The sequence below is a fragment of the Artemia franciscana genome, chromosome 21 (genome assembly GCF_032884065.1).
Source record: "Artemia franciscana chromosome 21, ASM3288406v1, whole genome shotgun sequence".
Lineage (NCBI taxonomy): Eukaryota > Metazoa > Arthropoda > Branchiopoda > Anostraca > Artemiidae > Artemia > Artemia franciscana.
The window spans coordinates 6,639,916-6,657,024 of record NC_088883.1 but is presented as its reverse complement, the minus strand read 5'-3'; the positions used below and the strand labels follow the sequence as shown (position 1 = coordinate 6,657,024).

The following is a 17,109-nucleotide window of genomic DNA, read 5'->3' as shown; positions in this document are numbered from 1 at the left end:
TCAATTGTATTGTAACTTTGTTCCCGATCCCATTCTACACATGCATAAATAGAAGCAGGACGATTAGGTGAATTAGCAATGAATTAGCAATTTTTGCCGGAAGACACGGTCTATAGGCATAATATTTCATTGCGCTACATTTCTTATCCATTTCTTTGTTAGTGGCTGGATTTATAAATTTAATATTAAAGTGATAGCCGTCGGCTCCATCCCAAAAAATGATAGGATATTGTAGGGCATCGTAGCATCGATGAGTTTAAGCAATTCTTGTCAACTGATTGTTTCGCCTATAAAGAATATTATCTCGAGGTAAGAACTGATCACCGACCACAACGATTGCCACTTCGTTGGTAGTTGCGTATCAGTAGGCATCAATTCGATTGCTGTTTTGAATAGAAGCACTAAATCATTATTTCTGTGGAAAAGATGTTGCAACTGGAAACGATAGTCCTTTCAACGTCGTTTTTTTTTTTTTTTTTATCACCGGTATCACTTTCAAGTTGTTTGGTTTGTTTTACCTTGGCTTGTCTTTCGTCACTATGAAATACATATCGTCGAATCTTTGGTTTTTTAACTAAAATCTGGTAGGCATTGATGACCTTATCCAAGTCAAAATCCCAAACCCAATCATCATCGCTATCATTATGACTCGAGAGTACGAACGATTCTTCCCTGAGAATCGAGTTACAATTAAGCCACAGAGCAACCCGAACATAAAGCTGCATAACCCGAACATAAAGCTGCAACGAGAGAGCGAGACATGCTTTACAAGACAAAGCCCCACTCTGATGAATATAAACGGAAGAGAAATATAGTGGTGAGACTACTAAAGCAAGCTAGGCGTCTATATGGACACCAACTATTCGCTAGATGTCAGCCAGTGATGGCTGAGGAATGATGGCTTCAGCCAAGGAAGTTCCACACAACTGTACGGAAGTTAATAGGACAGCAGAAGTCAAAATCCATTCTGAGGGACGAGCAAAGAAAGAATTTAACCGCAGAAATAATTAATGCCCACTTATTTACTCAAATATTTGCCGCAAACAGCCTCCCCTCAATACTTTACCACAGAATGGTCCGATTGAAACCATCCCTGTCATCACAGTTTCCCAGGTCCAAGAAAAACTCGAACACCTAGATATTAGGAAAGCCTTTTACCCCAGCGAAATTCCTATAAGGCTGATACACGCCTGCTCCTCCTTCCTGGCCACGCCATTGGCTATGATGTATAACAGTGTCTACTGGAAGACGTTTTTCCAGATAAGTTTAAAAAGGCATTTATCACACCTATTCCGAAGAAAACATCACTGACCTCACCGTCAGACCTTAGGCTGATTTCGAAGACACTCATCATCTCGAAAGTCTTTGAAGACTTTATTCTACAGTGGCTACTAGCAGAAGTAGAACATAAAATCGACCCTATGCAGTTCGGTTTTTGTCGAGGGCACAGCACAACACATTATCTGGTCAGATTACTTCATGATCTACTAGAGCACCTAGAAACTTCGGAGGCCCTTGCTGATATAATAATTTCCGATTTTGTGAAAACTTTCGATCTCCTTGACCACGAGAACTCAAGTTCCCAACCCTGGATGAAAGGAGGCACGAAACGCTGATGAAGTTTGGAGCTGACATCCTGAAGTCCCCAACGCACCGAGATATCCTGCCTCAGTTTACTTCAGTGACTCACGCACACAAGACAAGGGTGGCAACTTTTAAAGAGGGAAAAGAACTGTTAGAATGCCCACCTACACACTCAACGAAAAGATTTTTAAACTCCTTCGTTCCATACTACGTGAAGCACTACAGCGACAATATTTTTTAATCGAAGTGATAGCTCATCATGTGTGTTCTTTATGTTGCGTCTTTTTGCGTTTTTCTCTTTTTTTTGACGATACCCATGTTATTGCATTGTGATAAAGGGAAAGAATAAAAATTATTTATTATTTATTATCAGTTTTGATACGTTTTGACTCTCGCTGTCCAGGTTGATTTTCATCTAACTGCACGGTTTTGCGTTCTTTAGCCGCAAGCCTTTTGGCATTAACTCTTTGAGCAGCCTCCTCGGCTGTTTCTTCTGCCATTGTAGGATTTATACTAAAATTTGTCTTTGAATTAATTATTTGGGCAGCTTCCTCGGCTGTTTCTTCTGTCATTTTAAGATCTATACTAAAAATTTCTCTTTGAAACGCCTTCTTATATACTTATAATGACGTCATATACAAAGCCTTTGACGTCATATACAAACATACAAAATACATACATGACGTCATAATGCTCAATCCTTGTAATGACCTCAGTGGACAAACATGACGTCATTCGAAAAACAACTTATTTTTATGTATATAGGTAGTCAAAAAACCCAATAACTATGTCTTTGGGGACGACTTACTCCCCCGCAGTCGCTGTGGGAGGGGCTGCAAGTTACAAACTTTGACTTGTGTTTACATATAGTAATGGTTACTGGGAAGTGTACAGACGTTTTCAGGGGGATTTTTTGGTTTGGGGGGGGGGACATTTGACGGAGGAGGATTACCGGGGAGGATCTTTCCATGGAGGAACTTCTCATGGGGGAAGAGACATTCAATGGAGGGGGCGCAGGATTTTCTAGCATTATTTCAAAAAACATTGAAAAAATAAATATGAAAAGTTTTTTCTACTCAAAGTGAGAAGCAGCATTAGAACTTAAAACGAACATAAATTATTACGCATATGAGGGGTTTACCTCTTCGTAATGCCTCGCTCTTTACGCTAAAGTATATTTAGTAATTTCAATTATTTATTCTACGGCCTTTGTGATTCAGGGGTCATTCTTAAGGAATTGGGACAAAATTTAAGCTTTAATGTAAACAGCGAGGTATCGACGAGGGATGAGCCCCCTCATATACGCAATAAAAACATACGAATATAGAAGTTCGCTACGTAATTTAATTCGTAAGTTACGTATATTTTTTACTTATAAAAAGGTTCGTCAAAAATTCAAATTCAAATTCAAAAAGTCAAAAGTTCGTCAAAAAATTCAGGTTCGTCAAAAGTTATAGTCGCCTTTTTAAGCAATCAAAAATTGGAAGGGCAACTAGGCCTCCTCCCTCGCTCCTTTTTTCTCAAAATCTTGGGATTAAAACTATGAAAAAGTCATTTAGCCCCAAAAAATCAATATGCAAATTTCGTTTTAATTATTCATGTGCGGAGAGCCAAGATCAAACCATGCATTAATTCAAAAACATCCAGAAATTAAACAAAAAAAAACAAGTTTTTTATAAATGAAAGTAAGGGGCGACATTAAAACTGAAAACGAACAGAAATTACTGTGTATTTGAAAGGGGCTTTTCCTCCTCAACGCCCCGCTCTTTACGCTAAAGTTTGACTTTTTTTTTCTTAACTCTACATTTTAAAACAGTAAAACTTTAGCGTAAAGAGCGGGGCGTTGAGGAGGAAAAGCCCCTTTCAAATACGGAGTAATTTCTGTTCGTTTTAAGTTTTAACTTTGCTCCTTACTTTCATTTAAAAAAACTTGTTTTTTTTTGTTTAATCAAGGAGGCACACTCGTGCCTCTATAAAGAGGCGACCCACGACAATGTTAAGCGATCTTCGGTTCCAGTGGTCGCAGAGGGATGGGGAGGGATGCATTTCGTAGCCCGAGCTCCAACTAAGAAACCTGCCAAATTTCATCCCCCTCCAACCTTTCCTTCATGGGGAAAATCTGGCCGAAAGTTTCGACCCGTCAACCCCAGCCCCCCTTTAACGTTGTCCGATCGGGCTGAAATTCACAAGTTAAGGTCCCCTAGGGCCCAGGAGCTTACCCGCGAAATTTCAGCTCGATCCGATAACTCCTTCCCTGTTTTCCAGAAACCACGCATAGCCACTTAATGTTCATTTTCTTTTTTTTCCTAGACGCCTACAGGTCACAGCCGACATCGGATCTGGGTGTACGAAGACTCATTCGATGCGGAATTCTCCGAGTAATTTTCCTGGAAAGTTTCGTAGGAAAATCTTAACCCCCCGAAAGTTTCGACCCCCCAACCCCCCCCCCCTTTTAATGTTGTCCGATCGGGCTGAAATTCACAAGTTAAGGTCCCCTACGGCCCAGGAGCTTATCCGCGAAATTTCAGCTCGATCCGATAACTCCTTCCCTGTTTTCCAGAAACCACGCATTAGCTACTTAATTAACGCATTTCTCTCCATAAGAGCCCATGTTAATTTGATATTTTTAAAAGTTATTTAGAAGTTATATTTACACACATGCAAGTGATTAGCTCAGTCGGTAGAGCGTGGGACTTTTAATCCTCTGGTCAAGGGTTCAAGTCCCTTACGGGCGGTTTTTTTCACAACATCAAAATAGAAGTGTATAATTTTGATAACACCTGGACAGCTTATCAATTGAGAGATAACAGAATATTAGCTTCTTATGAGCAAAAGAAACATTTCGGTCATTCTATCTATTTTTTTTTCTATTTTATACAATGATTTAAAAGCGGGGGGGGGGGCGGCAGCCATCCAAGTTCCTCTCCTAATTCCTGTACGAGGAGTACAGGAATTATTAAATTACATCCACCATGGATTGTAGAAAAACGTACAGAAATAATATGAAAAAAACTTCGTTTTCTTAAAGAGTTAAAGAGGCTGCGTCCCAAAGTCGAACCTTAAAACGTACAGGAATTAGAAGAGGCAGTTGGGGGGCTGCCGCCCCCCAAACCCCCAGCTTTTAAAGACTCTTTTGCACAGGTTTTTTGTTTTTTTGCTAACCCCCCGCTCTTGGCTTCGGAAAGGCCCTCTTTTAATTAACAAAAAATTGAAATGAATGAATAATGGAATAACTTCGAAAAATGTTAAACACAAGAGGACAGGAGAACCATTGCGCCGAAACTAGTAATTAGTAACAATGAAGTCCCCCCACAAAAAAAACTGTACAAAAGAGTCTTTAAAAGCTGGGGGGCACCCAACTGCCTCTTCTAATTCCTGTACGTTTTAAGGTTCGACTTTGGGACGCAGCCTCTTTAACTCTTTAAGAAAACGAAGTTTTTTTCATATTATTTATTAAAGGGTTCAGGTTTGTCAAGTTAATACCACGCAACTGAGAAAACAATGAACGAATTTCCTTCAACTTTTATTGGATTCTTAAACAAACTGACGAATACCGACTGTTCAATAGTTACTAAAAGGGTTTCTCATAGTTTTGATCGGACGATTTTGGGAAAAATAGGAGCGTGGGAGGAGACCTAGATACCCTCCAATTCTTTGGTTACTTAAAGAGACAACTGGAACTGTTAATTTTTTACGAACGTTTTTATTAGTAAAAATATACGTTACTTACGAATTAACTTACGTAACGAACTTCTATATTTTTATGTTTTGTATTACGTATATGAGGGGGTTCGCCCCCCCCATCATTACATCACTATTTACACTAAAGCTTAAATTTTATTCCAATTCCTTAAGAATGACCCCTGAATCACAAATGCCGTACAATAAATAGTTTTATAAATAAACAGTACAATAAATAAATTACCAAACAATTCTTTAGCGTAAAGGGCGAGGTACTAGGAGGAAGTAAACTCCTCATATGTGTAATGATTTCTGTTCGCATTAAGTTTTAATGCTGCTCCTTACTTTCAGTTGAAAAAACTTTTCCATATTTATTTTTTCATTGTTCTTTTTAAAAAATACTAGAAAATCCTGCACCCCCTTCAAGATAATTCTCATCCCCCATGAAAAATTTCTCCATGTAACATTCACCCTAAATAACCCCTTCCCATCAACCCCTCTCCCCCACCCAAAAAAATCCCCCTGAAAACGTTTATAAGCTTCCCGATAACCCTTACCATATGTAAACGCTGGTCATAGTTTGTAACTTGCAGCCCCTCCCACGGGGACTGTGGGGGTGTAAGTTGTCCATAAAGATATAGTTATGAGGTTTTTCGACTATTTTGATTAAAATGGCTATCTCAGAATTTGGATCTGGTGACTTTGGTGAAAAAATGAGCGTGGAAGGGGGCCTAGGAGCCCTCCAATTTCTTGGCCACTTAAAAAGGACATTAGAACTTGTAATTTTTGTTAGAATGGGGCCTCTTGTAATATTCTAGGACCATTGGGTCAATACGATCACCCGTGGGGAATAAAAAAGAAAAATAAAAAGAAATTAAAACTAACAAATAAACACGCATCCTTGATGTGTCTTATGGTAAAAATACAAAATTCTACAATCTTGCAGATAGGAGCTTGAAACTTCTACAGGAGGGTTCTCTGATACGCTGAATCTGATGATTTGATTTTCGTTAAGATTTTATGACTTTTGAGGGGTGTTTCCCCCTATTTTTTAAAATAAGATGAATTTTCTCAGGCTCGTAACTTTTGATAGGTACAAATATACTTAATGAAATTTATACATTTAAAATCAGCATTAAAATGCAATTCTTTTGATGTAACTATTGGTATCAAAATTCCGTGTTTTAGAGTTTTGGTTACTATTGAGCCGGGTCGTTCCCTACTACATCGCCACGACCTGTTTGACCTAAAGTGAAACAAATATTTATGGTTGCTCAATTTCAAAATAATAGTTTTGTATGTGGCTTATATTTATTTTGCGACTAATCTTACTTTTATTTTTGTTTGGGTAATTTTATCTATTTCTTTGTCTACTTTTCTGGTTCGACCACCTTCTACATTTTTCACCGAAGTGCAAGGGACATCAAGATTACACTGGATATCCCAAGACAAATTCTCCGAAGAATTGAAAAAACAACCGATCTTAAATTAATACAAAAGTAACATATACTTTTATTTAATATTCTTCAATGATTTGAACCATAATTGTATATGTCTATTCTTGGTGGCTAAAACTCAAGCATCAGGAATACATTTTTATTAGTTTAGCTCCAAAATGGGATTTGTATAGAAACCCAACATTGTACGCTTTATAAGGTTTCATTAAGTATTCCCATATTGACCCTAGATGACATAAGCTTCACTGATGAATTTATCAGGATTTATTCGCCCTGATTTCATTCTCATCATTCAAAAATTATTTAAAATGAAAGTCTATGCTTTATTGAAAACTAAAGAAATATTTTGACATCTCTTCTAAAAAGAAAATAAAATAATGCGCTTCGACACATTTACTCCAAAAAAGGTATTTCCAAAATTTATCTCACGTCATTTCTTTTTTTATTATAGGGTTCAGGCTTGTTAAGTTAATACCACACACTTGAGAAAGCAATGGCCGAAATTCCTTCACCTTTTATTGGACTCTTAAACAAACTGACGAATACACAGTTCCATAGTTACTCTACGATGCAATGATGGAGACGTTAAAGTTAAGAAAAGGCTTTTAACAGCAGTAAGCACTGTTTTCAAGCGGATGTTTGAAAATGACTTCATTGAGAATAGAACAGACTTAGTTGTAGCTAACGATATTCATTTTGAAACGATGCAATTTATCATGCAATATTATGAAAATGGAACTGTTCATGGTTACCAGAAAGTTGACAAGGAAGGATTTGACTATATTGTTGAGAAATATGACTTGTTCGGTATCAAGGATGACATTTTATATAAATTAATTGTTAAATATAGACAAGGCAAAAATTTGGAATCCCTTGAAGCTCTTTCTTCAATTTCTAATAGTTCAACCTATAAGATGGTATTACTCAAAGAGCTTGCATACTTTACTGTAGAAGGACGATTTCCAAAAATTTGGACAGTTCCAAAATTTGTCAATTCATTTACTGTTGATGATTTTATGAAGTTCTCAGAAATATGTTGTGATATGCTACATCAATCAAAGGTGGATCAATGGGAAAGTTTTATGAACATATTTTGCAGTTGGAGGTCGGAGAATCCTGGAGAAAGATCCATAGCATCCTTAAAAATCCTATCACTGATTAACTTAGAAAACTTCCCAGTGCCTGAAGTTCTCACATTGTTTGAAAATTGAAGCTTCGAGAGGAACTTCAACAATGAAGTTGGTCCTAGAGATAGCTTTGGGCTCTTTATTGAAGGTTAAAAAATATGATCAGTATTTAAAATCGTCGATTACAAGGTATTGTGAAACGTGCAGGCATAGTTATTCATTACCTTATCATTATTCTTCCAAGTGCAGGGGAGAACATATGTGTGAGGAGTATTATGATAGAATTATACCCTGGAGTTTATAAGCTTTGGAGGGGGCTCATTGGATTGGAAATCAGGAGTCCCAGTGCCTGTTTTAGATTCAAAGTGAATTTAACTCCCACCTACAAAAGTGAATCTAACCTCCCACCAACGCCACACCTCGTATTTTCCCAAGATCTTGTAGAAAGCATCTTATAGAAATTTTTAGATGGCCAAATGTTGTCCTGATAACTTCGAAAAGAGCTCATTCAATTGGAAATAGATATGGCTAGCGTCCTTTATATTAGTCGAAAGTGATTGGAAAGCAACTAACCCCTCTTTTTTGTGAATTGCCTTTCTTTCCCTCCAAACCTGCCCAGTATCCTTTGAAAGCGCCTAGCGTATACTCCTTGTGAGTTGTGAACCTCTGTGCTGTCACACAGTTGGAAAGTTGATCATTCTATCCACCCTATTCTCCTTGAATTTTGAACCTTTAAAATAGATAAGAATAAGATATATTTCATTCGGTTTTAGTTTGGAAATTCATCAGTAGCTGAATTGCAGACATAAAATTTGTTACAGTCGAATTGTAGCAGTTGAATGACAAGTTTACCCAACTTAAAATGTGATAACAAAAGTAGTAAATTCTTTTTTTTTGCGGGAAATCGGAAAGCATAAGCAAACTCTGACATCATTACATTCAAGACATTTCTAATTTCTAATTTACTTTCTTTTCACCCCCCCCCCCTCTCTCTCTCTTTGCAACAATTTAGGCTCTTACCACAATTTAAGGGCATATTTGCTGTTTTTCAAATATTTTAAGTAATATACTTTAAAGAATTTTTTTAAATAAGAATGCCCTGTGCCCTAAAACGTTTGGTAAAGATCGAGATTGTGGGAAATTGAGAAGGAAACATGCTAAGAAAACAATTCCTACTGCACAATATACAGAATATTGTAGGATAGCCGAGAAACTTTGCCTGCAGCTTCACTATACTTTACCCCCAATCCCCTGATGTGGAAATATACAGCCGATATTAGATATTTCTCATATATTCTCCCAATGCGTCTCTTGTTTCAACCCTTGTACCAGTAAACTTGTAAAGTGAATAAACTGTGACGAAACTAGAACCGGGAAAAAAGAGAGACAAGTGGCAGAATGCATTGGAAATATATAATGCCAGCTCTATATTTGCAAAATGTTCAGGAAGAGGTTGGGAGTAAAGGCCAGTGCGATGCTGGTTGTACTCAGTGGAATGGCAAAATCGAGGAATACCACACGCACATATACTAATATGGTTATTTGATAAAATTTCTTCAAACGAAATCGACGATGTGATTTCCGCTGAAATACCTGATGTAGATAGGGGCTTACAAGACATTGTGGTAAAAAATATGATACATGGACCTTGCGGTGAACTGAATGAAAATCCACCATGCATTGACAGAGGAAGGTGCACAAAGCAATATCCTCAACTTTTAGTTGCTAACATAATTACCGGCATATATAGAAAACTGGATACCCTTTATGTAGATAAAAGGGTAAATGGATACCCTTTATATAGAAAAAAGTCTACAAAAGATGGCGAAAAATCAGCAATCAGAAAGTCGCGTAACCGTTACATCAAAGTAGATAACCAGTGGCTCGTTCCATGTTCACCATTATTATCGAAAACATACAATGCGCATATAAACGTGGAATATTGTAATTCCGTAAAAGGCAATCAAATACATATGTAAATACGTCAACAAAGGCAGTGACATGGCAGTTTTTGGCTTGCAGTCCGAAGTCAGTGATATTGGTGAAGTCGTACATTATCAGGCTGGGAGATACATAAGCAGTAATGAAGCTGTGTGACGAATTCTTTCATTTCTGATACATGAACGAAGTCCAGCTGTTGCTCACTTAGCGGTATATTTCCAGAATGGTCGACGTGTTTATCTTTCGGAATCCAACGTGCAACAAAGAGCCCTGAATCCACCGGATACAAAGTTAACTGCTTTCTTCGCGTTATGTCAAAATGATTCTTTTGCAAAAAAACTGCTGCATTCTGAAGTGCCTACGTATTACAAGTTGAATGCTAGTAAAAAATCATTTGAAAGTCAAAAACGGGGTGAGTCAGTCGACGGCCAACCTAAGATCTTCAAAGAAACCGCGATAGGAAGAATCTACACCATTCACCCCAATCAAGATGAATGCTTCTTTCTCCACCTGCTTTTGGTCAATGTAATCGGCCCGACGTCCTTTGAGAATTTGAGAACTGTAAACGGTACAATACATGACCCTTATAGTAGTAGACCCTAAGATCTGATCTGATTGGAGAACGACAAACACTGGGATAATTGCATCAATGACGCATGCGAAACGGCAACTCCAAGTCAAATTCGTGCATTGTTTGGAATCATTTTGACAACTTGCTCTCCTTCATCTCCTACAGAGTTATGGGAGAAATACAAATTGCAAATGGCCGAGGATATACTCCACCGAATACGGCTAGAGAGGTCAGATATAACCTTGGACTTTACAACAGAAATTTATTACTGCACTTTAGTTATGGTTGAAGATTTGTGCTTATGTATGGCAAACAAACTTCTCAAGCATTCGGAAATGCCTTCATTTAGTCGTACTGCTGCTATTTCTACATGTGTAGAATTGGATCGTGAACAAAATTACAACACGATTGATCTATTGTCGTATATACAAACAAATATTTCAAAGTTAACGTCTGAACAAAAAGGCATTTATAATCAGATAATGCATTTTAATAATTTTTATCCTGGGTATAGTGCCTGATTCTTTTTCAATAGGAATATGCGAAGTACCTCTTACGGCTTCCACCATGGACAAGTAACCGTATTGTGACAAGTCGGTATGGGATTATCGACCCTAATGAAGTAATAATAGCCCAGATCGCCGGATATAACTCTAATATTGTTACTCATCCTTGGGCAATTATTTTGAGGCAATAGGTTTTGTTTTTTGTAGTTAGATATCCATTTGTTCTTTATTTTTCTTGTGTTTGTGTATTCTTTTGTAGTGTGTTTTTTGCTTTTTTATCTTATACTCCATCTGTTTCTTTTGATGGGAAATACATATATACATACATACATACATTGTGTCGATAACCAAGTTGGAGAAATCTTCTTCTTGGATGCGCCATGAGGTACTGGTAAAACGTTTCTGATTAGATTACTTCTGGCATCAATTCGATCCAAAACTGACATAGCGTTGGCCCTTGCGTTGTCCGGAATAGCCGCAACGTTGCTGCCTGGTGGGAGAACTGCTCATTCCGCTTTGAAATTGCCTCTGAATATACAATCTAGAGAAACTCCCACGTGCAGCATTTCCAAATCATCTGGGATGGGTAAAGTATTGCAGCAATGCAAAATTATTGTTTGGGACGAGTGCACAATGGCACACAAAAAATCGCTCGAGGCTCTCGAGTGATGATGGCAAGATTTGCGAGAAAATCCTAAATCCTTTGGCAGTATATTAATATTGCTTGAGAGAGATTTCAGGTAAACATTACCTGTTATTCCTAGATCTACACCTGCGGATGAAATGAATACTTGCCTAAAAAATTACAATTTATGGGTACGCGCAAAGACATTAAAATCTATATATATAAAAATAAGCTGTCTGTCTGTGTGTCTGTCTGTGGATCAGGTGACGTCATGTTTCTGTGTTGACTGACGTCATGAAATTAGTTGTCGTCATTTTTGCTTTGACGGTGACGTCATTCAAGATATTTAAGACATATGTTCACGTAGAAATCTATTAATGTTTAAGTTTACAATGACTGATGAACTTACAATGGCAAAAGCCGATGAAGATGCTCAAAGAGTCTATGCCAAAAAACTTGCTGCTGATAGAGAAAGTCAGAAAAGAAAGCGTGCCGAGGAACTACCAGAGCAACGCGAAAGCAGACTTGCTGCTAAAAGAGAAAGTGAAAAAAGAAGGCGTGCCGAGGAATTACAAGAACAGCAAGAAATCAGGCTTGCTGCTGATAGAGAAAGTAAGAAAAGAAAGCGTGCCGAGGAATCACAAGAACAGCAAGAAATCAGGCTTGCTGCTGATAGAGAAAGTAAGAAAAGAAAGCGTGCCGAGGAATCAGAGCAACCTGAAAGTTATCGCCTGGCATTCAGGTGCAACCCAGTCGATGATTATAGCTTGAGTAGATGTGTTCAAATCGGGACAATGTCTAAAATTTGTCCCTATTGCAAGGCCTTGAAATTCAATGGTGAAACAATGGGAATGTGTTGCGCCTCAGGAAAAGTTAAACTTCCTCTATTGGCTGCACCACCAGAGCCATTGAAGACTTTCCTTACTGGAACTACGTCAGAATCTAAGCGTTTTTTGTCAAAAATCAGAAAATACAACTCATGTTTCCAAATGACGTCGTTTGGAGCCCAAATCGAAAATCCAGATCAATTTATGTCTACTTTCAAAGTAAAAGGGCAAATTTATCATAGAGCAGGGTCCCTTCTACCATTCTCAGGCGAGAATCATAAATTTTTACAATTGTACTTCATCAGTGATAGAAATTCTGAATTGAATGCACGTTGCGAAATTTCTCCCAACATTGAAAGGACAATCGTTTCCCAATTGCAACATCTTTTCCACGAAAATAATAATTTAGTGCGTCTGTTCAAAACAGCCATCGATTTGATGCCTACTGATACGCATAAAATTGTTATTTCCGCTGACAAAACGCCTCCTGGCCAACATGTGCGTAGATACAATGCTCCAACTATCGACGAAGTGGCAATCGTTATGGTCGGTGATCAGTTTTTACCTCGAGATATTATTCTTCATAAGCGAAACGCTCAGTTGTTAAGAATTGCTGAAACTCATCGATGCTACGATGCCCTAAAATATCCTATCATTTTTGATCGTTGATATTATCATTTTTCGTCGTTGATATGTATGCTAAAATTGAATCAGAACGTTTGCTATATATCCGCCTGAATCAGACCAAGCTCCGCTCTGAACAATACATTCATTTGCGAGATGCAGTTATAAATGACGGTAATACCACAAACGTTGGAAGATTAACAATTTTACCTTCGTCATATGCTGGCAGTCCCCGTCATATGCATGAATATGCTCAAGATGCTATTGCGTATGTTCGTCTCTATGGTCGTCCAGATTTATTTATTACATTTACATGTAATCAATCTTGGGACGAGATACTGCAGCTTTTACTTCAAGGACAATCGGCGGTTCATAGGCATGACATTACGGCCCGTGTCTTCCGGCAAAAGTTGAAATCACTGATAAACTACATTGTAAAACTTGAAGTGTTTGGGTCAGTGCGATGCTGGATGTACTCAGTGGAATGGCAAAAACGAGGTTTGCCACACGCACATATACTAATCTGGCTACATAAAAAAATTACTTCGAACGAAATTGATGATGTGATTTCCGCTGAAATACCTGATAAAAATGTCGATAACGGGTTACATGATATTATTGTAAAAAATATGATACATGGACCTTGCGGTGCACTGAACGAAAATTCACCATGCATGGCCAAAGGAAGGTGCACAAAGCAATATCCTCGACTTTTAGTATCAAACACAATTACTGGCAATGATGGTTACCCACAATATAGAAGAAGATCTACTGAAGATGGCGGTAAAACAGCAATAATAAAGAAGCGTAACGGTACCACCATCGAAGTAGATAACCAGTGGGTTGTTCCATATTCCCCATTATTATCAAAAACATTTAATGCACACATAAACGTTGAATACTGTAACTCCGTAAAGGCAATCAAATACATATGTAAATACGTCAACAAAGGCAGTGACATGTCAATTTTTGGCTTGCAGCCCGAAATCAAAGATTTCGATGAAATCGTACAATATCAGGCTGGAAGATACATAAGCAGTAATGAAGCTGTCTGGCGAATTCTTTCATTTCCGATACATGAACGTAGTCCAGCTGTTGTTCACTTAGCGGTACATTTACAGAATGGTCAACGTGTTTATTTCACGGAAACCAACGTGCAACAGAGTCCTGAATCCACCGGATACAACATTAACAGCTTTTTTTTCGCTTTGCAAAAATGATTCTTTTGCAAAAAAACTGCTGTATACTGAAGTGCCTTCGTATTACACGTGGAATACTAAAAATAAAGTATTTGAACGTCGAAAACAGGGTAAGTCAGTCGACGGCCAACCTACCATCTTCAAAGATACCACGATAGGAAGACTCTACACCGTTCACCCCAATCAACATGAATGCTTCTTTCTACGCCTGCTTTTGGTGAATGTACCCGGTCCGACATCCTTTGAGTATTTGAGGACTGTAAATGGTACTATACATGACACTTACCGTAGTGCATGCCAAGCTCTGAATTTATTGGAGAATGACCAACACTGGGATAACTGCATCAATGACGCGTGCGAAACGTCAACCCCAAGTCAAATTCGTGCATTGTTTGGCATCATTTTAACAACTTGCTCTCCATCAGCTCCTACAGAGTTATGGGAAAAATATAAGTCAAAAATGTCCGAAGATATACTCCATCGAAAACAGTTAGAGACGTCAGATATGACTTTTGATTTTACATCAGAAACTTATAACTACACTTTAGTTGTTATAGAAGATTTGTGCGTACGTATGGCAAACAAACCTCTTCAGGATTTGGGAATGCCTTCACCTAACCGTATCGCTGCTGTTTCGACATGTGTAGAATTGGATCGTGAACAAAGTTACAGTACGAGTGATCTATTGTCGTATGTACAAAATAACATTTCCAAGTTAACGTCGGAACAAAAAAACATTTATGATACGATAATGCATTGTGTCGATAACAACGTTGGAGAAATTTTCTTTTTGGATGCGCCAGGAGGTACTGGTAAAACGTTTGTGATAAAACTGATTCTGGCATCAATTCGATCAAAAAATGATATAGCGTTGGCAATTGCGTCGTCCGGAATAGCCGCAACATTGCTGCCTGGTGGAAGAACTGCTCATTCCGCTTTGAAATTGCCTCTGAACTTGCATTCTACAGAAACTCCCACGTGCAATATTTCCAAATCATCTGGGATGGGTAAAGTATTGCAGCAATGCAAACTTATTATTTGGGATGAGTGCACAATGGCACACAAAAAATCGCTCGAGGCTCTGGATCAATGCTTGAAAGATTTGCGAGGGAAGTCGAAACCCTTTGGCAGCACATTAATATTGCTTGCGGGAGATTTCAGGCAAACATTACCTATAATACCTAGATCAACTCCTGCAGACGAAATGAATGCTTGCCTGAAAAATTCTAATTTATGGGCACACGTAAAAACATTAAAATTAACTACAAATATGCGTGTCCGATTGCAAAACGATGACTCTGGTCAAACATTTTCAGATCAATTGCTGGCAATGGGAAACGGAAAGCTCCCAGTAGACTCAATTTCAGGACGTATACAACTACCTGCTGATTTCTGTAATTTAGTGACGTCCAAAAATGAATTGATTGAAAAAGTATTTCCGAATATTCTAAAAAATTATAAAAATAATAAATGGCTAAGTGAAAGAGCGATTCTCGCACCCAAAAATATAGACGTCCACGAAATCAACAATATTGTTTTGACCAAGATTCGAGACCAGGCAGTCCTTTACAAGTCAGTCGACACAGTTTTGGAACCAAATGAAGCGGTTAATTATCCATCTGAATTTTTAAATTCCATAGGTCTTTCAGGGTTTCCACCACACGTGCTACAACTAAAGATAGGCGTACCAATAATACTTTTAAGAAATATAAACCCACCAAAGCTTTGCAATGGCACTCGACTTGCCGTAAAAAAAAACAATGGAAAACCTAATAGAGGCCACAATCTTGACAGGGCCTTTTGAGGGTGAGGCTGTTCTTATTCCTCGCATTCCCATGATTCCAACGGATCTGCCTTTTCAATTTAAAAGATTGCAATTCCCAATTCGATTAGCATTTGCAATCACCATTAACAAAGCTCAAGGTCAATCATTAGAAAAATGTGGTATAGATCTTAATACTGATTGTTTTTCCCATGGACAATTGTACGTTGCATGTTCGAGGGTCGTAAACCTGACAATCTATTTATATGCAGCGACAATTGGACAGCGAAGAATGTTGTATATTCGCGAGTTTTACGCAGTTAATTTGTATTTTGGAACCAAATGAAGCGGTTAATTATCCATCTGAATTTTTAAATTCCATAGATCCTTCAGGGTTTCCACCACACGTGCTACAACTAAAAATAGGCGTACCAATAATACTTTTAAGAAATATCAACCCACCAAAGCTTTGCAATGGCACGCGACTTGCCGTAAAAAAAAACAATGGAAAACCTAATAGAGGCCACAATCTTGACAGGGCCTTATGAGGGTGAGGCTGTTCTTATTCCTCGCATTCCCATGATTCCAACGGATCTGCTTTTTCAATTTAAAAGATTGCAATTCCCAATTCGATTAGCATTTGCAACCACCATCAACAAAGCTCAAGGGCAATCACTAGAAAAATGCGGTATAGATCTTAATACAGATTGCTTTACCAATGTACAATTGTATGTTGCATCTTTGAGGGTCGGTAAACCTGACAATCTATTTATACGCACAGACAATGGGACAGCGAAGACTGTTGTATATTCACAAGTTTTACGTAGTTAATTTGTATTGTATCTATCTATCTATCTATCTATATAAAAACGAGTTGTGTGTATGCATGTTTGTTTGTTTGTAAAAAGAGCGTTTGCATATGACGTCATTATTAGTACATACGGCTTTGTATATGGACAGACAATGGGAAAGCCAAGAATGTTGTATATTCGCAATTTTTACGTAGTTTGAAACACATGTATAAATCTATCTATATTCACAGGTGGGACACAGGGACACAACTACAATGGCGCGTAACTAATATGGCGCGTAACGACTTAAGCGCGCGGGGGGGCTTGGGGGGGCGCGAAGCGCCCCACCAACTAGGTGTTGGGGTGGCGCGAAGCGCCACCCCAACAGCTAGTTTACTATAAATATATGTGTCC

General features: G+C 38.2%; 1 protein-coding gene across 1 annotated transcript in view; it reads right to left on the bottom strand.

Moving 5' to 3' along the window:
- The window catches only part of LOC136041046 (ubiquitin-like modifier-activating enzyme ATG7), a 567,744-nt gene that overhangs the window by 70,069 nt on the left and 480,566 nt on the right, over nucleotides 1–17,109 (bottom strand). The window lies entirely within an intron of this gene.